This window comes from Gasterosteus aculeatus, chromosome 4, assembly GCF_964276395.1.
Source record: "Gasterosteus aculeatus chromosome 4, fGasAcu3.hap1.1, whole genome shotgun sequence".
NCBI lineage: Eukaryota > Metazoa > Chordata > Actinopteri > Perciformes > Gasterosteidae > Gasterosteus > Gasterosteus aculeatus.
Window position 1 is genome coordinate 11,233,696 of NC_135691.1, and position 7,525 is coordinate 11,241,220.

The 7,525-nt window shown below is 42.9% G+C and overlaps 1 long non-coding RNA gene across 1 annotated transcript; it reads right to left on the reverse strand.

Annotated features, from left to right (window-relative positions):
- Positions 1–5,079: 5,079 nt before the first annotated feature.
- Positions 5,080–6,457, reverse strand: LOC144406323 (uncharacterized). Its single transcript, XR_013467598.1, has 3 exons — positions 6,128–6,457; positions 5,892–5,961; positions 5,080–5,803 (listed from the first exon to the last, which is right to left on the reverse strand). It is a non-coding gene; the product is annotated as an uncharacterized LOC144406323 (long non-coding RNA).
- Between the last annotated feature and the right edge of the window lie 1,068 nt (positions 6,458–7,525).

Below are 7,525 nucleotides of genomic sequence, written 5' to 3' on the forward strand. Positions count from 1 at the left end.
ATCATTTTGCTCACTCAGGTTTGGTACATTAATTCACTGTTGATGGATGCGTCTTAGGAACGGTGCTGTGTGCCGGCACTTAGCAGCACTGATGATGTGATTCCACTTGACGCATTGAGGCAGTGGCCCCTCTATTTATCAATCTGCCTTGGACTAGAAATGATGATTAAATATATCTAACTTCAAATAGCTGCTCTCACCGTACAGTATCGGCTTCTTCTAGATATTTATTTATATAACATCTTGTTTGATTGAGCGGATGATGTGCAGACAAATGAATATGAAAAAAAAAGTGACTCTAAAAACCTTGATGATGATGATACAAACAGAATCTTCTACAACTATTTACAGGCAGTAAAATCCATCCACAGAAATCCTGCTACATGTGGCTGTCCTTACTCCAATTACATTTGAAAGGGTCAGCAGATGGCAAACGGTGCATCATTTACACATCCAACCGTTAACAAGAAGAGTCATCTCTCCTTTTGAGCCACGTTGAATGTAGGTCCGATATTCCCCCGTTTTGCTCTGCTTTTGGTCTCCTCCAACTCTGGAGATAAATATATCTCTCTTCAGCTGCTAAATTGTCCACCATATTCTCCCGTTGGCAGCAAAATAAAAATAAAATATTTGTGGTACCTACAGGCTTAAGGGCTGTTACTTTTTGGCGCTGATATATCACCTAGTGCTGTCAGCAGCTCCTCAGTTCAATGGAGCAGAGGTTGGATCACATCGTTTTGATCTTTTCTAAAGTCATATCTGTCTTCTTTTGAAAGAAAATGTGTTTGGGCTGCAAATGCTGCAGAAGCACACACATACAGAGACAACGGTAAGATAAGACGGTCGGAAGCTTAGAAGATCCCTGTGAATTGAGGTGCAGTTACTGAAGAATGCAAGTTTTGTGTCGAATAAATCTACGTAGACTTCTCAGTTAAAACGGGAAACAAACATCGGCTTTCTATGTGAGAGATCGTTCCATCCACCTCACCTCCCACCCGCACCGTGTGTCCTCTCAAGCTTTTTGTTCATTTAAGAGGATCAGAGCAGTGCTTCGCTCACCGCTGCCCTAAGAACATCATGTACTACCTCACAGCTCAAAGTCTCTTATCTCTGCCCCAGTGCTGCGAAAGAGAAGACATTGCACTGCTAGTTGTTATCATTGTCATCACCACTAACACTGCTATTTGTTGTTATCGCTTTTGCTGGCGATTGGGTTTTTTTTCACTTCATTTAAAGGTTTAGTGTTATTTGCCAGATGTTCATGAACTCTAAATAAATTTGGACAGAACAACTATACTCTTAGTAGTTTAGTCCTCATAATCACTCCTCAAGCATGCTCACGCATTGATTCCTTGCTGGTGGTTGTTCGGGGCTGTCATTCATAATCGCAGCTGTTTGGCTCAGCCGGTCTTTTCTATCCAATCTGCCTTCAGTACGTCCATGCTGCTGTTACGCATCCCTCCAACTCCCCATCTCCACTACAGCGTTCCCGCTTTGTATTTGGAGTTGTTCATCACAAGGTGTCATGGTTTGTTTCCTGTTTTATTTTGTAGTTTCATGCCTCTGGTGTCCCTGGGTCACGTCACTTCCTGCCTTGTCCTGTCATCCCCTGTGATTGTCTGCCGTGTCCCTGATTGTTTCCACCTGTGTCCAATCCTCCACCTTCCCAGTGTATTTAAGCCATGTGTGTCTCTTGTGCTTTGTTGCGTCATTGAATGTTCTACCCTGAATGTCTTGGCGAATGCTGTTCGTACACGTAGTCTGATGTTTTCTTGTCCTGGTTTGTGTTTTGCCCCTGGGAACGTTTGGGGTTTCGATTAATAAAGTTGTTTTTTCGTTTGCAACTCTGCACCTGAATCCTGCCACGCCAACCCTGGCGCCAACCCTGGCCGTTAGCTTTGAAACTATCCCTAGTTCAGTTGATTTTAACTCGTCTTCTTTTTATCTTAGGTGAGTGTTAGTGTGTTGTGTTGGAATTACAACAATTTCATTTAAAGCCATCAAGACTAAAATTCACTTTTATTTTCATCAATGTGTCCAAGCAGAGAGCCAGAGAAAGGCTCTGCAAGTGTCAGTGTATGTATGCTAGTATTGAGCTGCTTTTAATGGAATGAATGTGCTGCCATCTGGCTATAAATGATACATAAATGAAGAAACGGGTGTGGTGGTGGTGGAGGAGGTCAGAGGGCGCCGTGACGACTCCATCGGGGGCTATTTCCAGTTTGCAGTCAGCACTAAACAGTCGCTGTGGAAATGTGTGAAACTCCACATCAGATTCTGACTAAGAGCAGCCTCACTGGTACATGTGTACACTCAGTGCGTCTGGTGAATAACAGTGAATTATTATGTTTCAAAAACTGCTCATGATGATGATAAACACACTCTCCCCGCTTCTCTTCATGCTGTCCTCATACTCTTCTCCTAGTCCGTGTACCCCCCCGGGTTGAAGATAGTGCACAATGAGCAGAATGAATCCATTTTTAATTGACAGGTTCCTGTTGCACTGTGGCCGGCTATGTGGAATGAGTAATGCATCAGGGACCTGCATGGTTGGATTTCCAATGAGGAACGACACAGTCAGGCGAAAGTGCTGTGTGTATGTGAGAGTGTGTGTCTGTGCGCGCAAATGCTCACCTAACTTCAAATGAGCACTGGCAGAGCCAAGTGGCCATCAGATGACAGCTTGCATGTCAGAGAGTGTTTATGGATTAATTTTGATTGTACACTCCGTTGAGCTGGAGTCATGAACTACATCGTGAACTGAAACACGTCACATTGAGTCTGAAAGTGATCAGTTTTGCGATCATGATGTTAATTGCTGGAAAACAAAGGGGCAGATGATTGTTTCAGCTCTTTTGGAAGTGCAGCATTCATCTCTTGTCCATCAGCATGGGAATCACGGAATAAAATCCTTATTTTGGAGTGAAATGAAACATTTTAAAATGGATGGTCAAATAAGAAGGGAGAAATTGAATTGGTGTTGGTAAGAGAAATGTGGGAGATGGTGCAAGATACAAGATTTTCTGATCAAGGATCAAGTAAAAATGAATCCTCCGCCTTGACAATACATTGGACTAGTGGGTTGTGCCCCTACTAATTGCAGGGATACATTTTACATTTGCCAAAACAGTGGGATCAGTGGCGGCTGGTGGATATTTGTTTTGGTAGGTCCGGCCAATCAGTAAACATCCCAGTGTGATTCAATGCAAAAAAAAGGGGTATCAAACACGCATTATTACTTCGCAGTTAAATATTTAACATTTATTCCAACAGTTTAGCATAATAAGGACATGTTATTCAAACAATTCAGTATATTAATGAATATATGTATATATACACGTCGTGAGACTCGCCCTGATGAGAGTGCAGCGAAGGGCGGTGAAGGGCTACGGCCAAAGCTAAATGTATTTTAGAGTACTTTAATCAGTGATTGGCTAAACTGCTTCTTAGACCCGCCGCTTTGGGACCCGGCCCGAGCCCAGCTCCAGAGAACGTGCAGGAAAAGCATATATATATATATATATATATATATATAATAGACACATAGTGACTATTTGTAAAATGTGTTTTTAATTTAATTTTAATTGGCTCCAGGTTGACCCCTATGGACCGAGTAAGACAGACAGAAGGTCAAACGGAATCAGATAGAGTTTCAGAAGCACCCCGGCTCATTTCACGTACCGCCATTTTGCGTTCCGTGATTCATTTAGCATTTGTTTGCCGGTTTGGAGATAAGCTGTCCTGATGGATGATGACGGGGTGCGGCTGAAGCAACCTGTGCACCCACTGAGGGCACTTGGCACCACAGAGCGATTGCACAAGTGTGCCGTCTCTAAGCCACAAGTCGCTCTGCAGGCTGTTTCCCACACATCAGAAACAGCTTTTAGTTGAAATATGAGCCGGGATTTTATCGGTTTTCTGTGCTTCGAGCTCGCAGCGGGCCGTGATAGAGACATGAGATATGTGAAATCACACACGGAAGAGGCCAAGAAGTGCTCTTCGGGGAGAGAGCAAAGCTTCAAGAAGGAAAGACAGGTCGGCGGTTTGGGAATATTGATGTTAGAGAAAGTGCATCAACTCATCTAGCCAGATTTTAGGGAAGATTTAAAATCTCCGTTTTCAGCCAAAACGAGGTGCAAACGGAGATTTTAAATTGAAAATTTTAAAAAAGGAACTGTCAAAGGATTCGTGTCTTTTTCAAAAACAAAAAAGCAACCCTCTTTTTCTTGTTGCCTAGAGTTCTCCTGAACAGTGTGAGTTGAGCTTGTTTTAGCTGTTGAGTTCACCCACACATGGCCAGTTTATCTATATTTAACAGTACAGAGATATCTTACTGTGATCATTTTTTTCTACTTCTTCTGAGACATATTTATGTATACCCTTCATGTGTTGGAGGCGGAGAAGGCTTCAGCAACATAAATATGAGATCTGCTGTGAAGAGCGAAGTAACTGAAAGCAAGACGTTCATCGCCAGTTTGTGAAGAAGTGTGTGATGTACTTGAACTGAACAGCAAACACGCAATTTAATCAGGAGAGACAAGTCAGAAACAGTCATTGTTTCTAATTGGCAGCTGATACGTGATGATAAAGTCTTCACGGAGTCTTTGGCGCTTTGTAATCAAGGTGCTGCTGCCTCCAGCGGCAGTGTGAGAAATCTCCACCGTGAGGTGATGGAGCTGATGGTCCTGTGAAGATGGTGAGGTGAGTAACAAGGTGACTGAAACCATATTTAAAGGGACGGCAGCGAGGTAATAGGATCGGCTCACGATGTAATTGTTTCATTGTGCCATTGGATGGAGACACGTGTTCAGTACAGCTGCTAAAAGGATAGACGTCCCTGAACGAGACCATCAAGGAAATGAAAGAGGAATCACTGGGAGATGTACGAGGAACCAAGTAGCCTAAGAATACAAGAGTAGAGTGTTATAGTGTAAACTCCAGCTTCAATTAGCTGCTGAACATTTAGATGCAGATATTTTTTGTCCAAGGAATGCCGTGGCCCCTCGGTGTCTGCTAGGTGGATACATACATATATATATACACTTTATAATACAAAACAAGAAGCATATTCCCATATTTCTGTGAGTATGACATTTATTTTAAAGTAACATCTATAAAGTCAATAGAGAATAATTGGACAGTGCTTACATGTGAAGCAAAGCAACGTTGGGACCAAACCAAACGCAGGCTGTATTTTTGCGGTGCAACTGATTTCCTTTACTCGCGTTCTTTATTTGTGTTATCAAATGGATGGATGATGGAACGAATTACACAAGGCCAGGGCGTCTTTTCACTCCTGATACCAGAATGAGAAACCATCAAGCTGAGAGCAATACATAAAGACAAAGGTTTTGCTACACAAATTGTATATAGGATTATCAAAGTACAGCAGGATAATTATCCTGCCAGGTAAAAATATTTTCAATGGTAAATATTCCTTAAACTTAAAATTCACCACTAAGCCTTTAGGACATAGTTGTCCTCTCTGTAGTGTTTTGCCCTGTTTTTGTGATCCAGCCTTTTCTTTAACCTCGAAGGACGCCAAGGGGATTTCATAAATATTTTTCCCATGACACAAATGCAGCAGACATGCACATGAAAACCCCTCTGAACTGAACCGCACACACAGCACACAACACTGGACGGCAGCCCACAGGCTGCTGCTGCAGCATTAGCGTATGCGTATGGGAGTGCTGCCGCGAGGAGGTCTGCGGATGCCGGACCGAAGCGTCTGTCTGCTCCACCGGCTGCTCTGTCCCTCTGCTGCCTTCCTCATCTTACTCCACCAAACCTGGCGAGAGAGCTGACGGAGAGGTATTTGTGCATGTACAGTATGTACATGTTAGGCCGTTTCTGTGCACGCATGACTTTTGTTAACTACATATACTCACGGTAGCTTTTTTTTGTGTGTTGGACTATCTGTCCATCTGGTCTACTGTCTGTTTCAACTCGGTCTGTAATCTGCAGGTGAGAAAGGAACCAAGCTGTCAGAATGCAAAACACAACGTGAAAGAAAACTAAGCCAAACCTCCAGCAGACACAATGAAGAGGAAGGAGCTCGGACTCATAAGAGTCCGACAAGTGAGAACTCGGGGAGGTTAAGGTTTGTGGTGCAGGTGAAGCTTACGCGGAGCTGGAGAAAAACAGGAAGCCCGGCCAACACCACCCATAGCCAAGTGCCGAAGTGCTTAAAAAATGGTGACACGCAAGCTCATGCAAAGTCTCGGGCGGAAAATAAATGATATACAGGAACACGTTGAGATGCTTTGGGTCTGATGAGGTTTCCTGTTTGAGGGCCAGTTAAGATGCATATCAATGAGTACATGAGAGACTGAAGGCAAGACTTCCCATATTTTGAGAGTGAAGTGATGTTCTCACTGATGGAGCCAAACATGTTGGAGGTATATCATGTTTCAAAACACACAAAATACACTTTGCTGGTTTGATATTTTGGATTAAAAAAAGAGAGCTGCAAATGTTCAGCTGTTGAACTTTCATGTCACTGAAAGCATCCTGGTCAGAAGAGAAGAGAGTATCATGTCACTCTAAAATAACATAACCACAAATAATTCAGCTTGGGGTATTTTGCTATGCAAATCTAAATAAATACCATACTGTCAAAAGGTAGTGGAATAAAAATATGTGTTCTTATTTTTCTGTTAATCAATGAAATCAGGTGCCTTTAGTGTTCGGGTGGAATTAAAGCCTCAACGTTTTCCACTGTGTTTTGATCATTTTTTACAGCTGAGAGGTTGTGATATTTTTCTATGCCTGTTGGTCCTAAATTATTCTGAATCGGTGCTCGTCTCCCCGTCTGTGTTTCTGACTCACTCTGTGTCCATTACAGGAATGTGTGTGAACACTAGCAATGATTTCAACCGTCGATTTACGAATGCTTTTTGATGGCTTGTGCGAGACTGTGAAAAGTGCCCACGTATCAGCTTGCCGTAACTTCTGTTCAATAGTTTCATCAGGTACCACTGAATGAAATCCAAATTCAACCTGGGTGACGTCCCCAGGCTGCAACATCGACCCCAATGGCAGGTGGATTTTGAATTTAATTCATGACAAAAAGGTACAAATATCGTCACTGCCTTTGTTTCCAGGAATTGTAGTCCAGGCCACATGAACATTGCATAATTCATATGCAGAGCAGAGGGACACATCGCTGTAATAACCCAGTGTGGCGCAAATTGTCACCTCCGTCAGCAAACAATGGATGATATGAAAATGAGAGGGATTGAAGAGTGTCATGGGCTGCAGAAGATGTCATTGTAAGAAAAAACACAACAGAAATATATTGTATTCAAGTTACAATGCTTCTCCTCTTAACGAGAACAAGTTCTACGGTTTTAAACCCACTTCGGGGACCCATTATGATTATATGTCTGTTGGTCCAAACTGAAAAAAACTATTGGAAGGACTGCAATGATTTACTGTGTGCAGACATTCATGGTCTCCAGAGGAGGAACACGGCGGTGCTCCAGGCTTCACCTGCAGGGCCAGCATCTCATCACCGCCAACA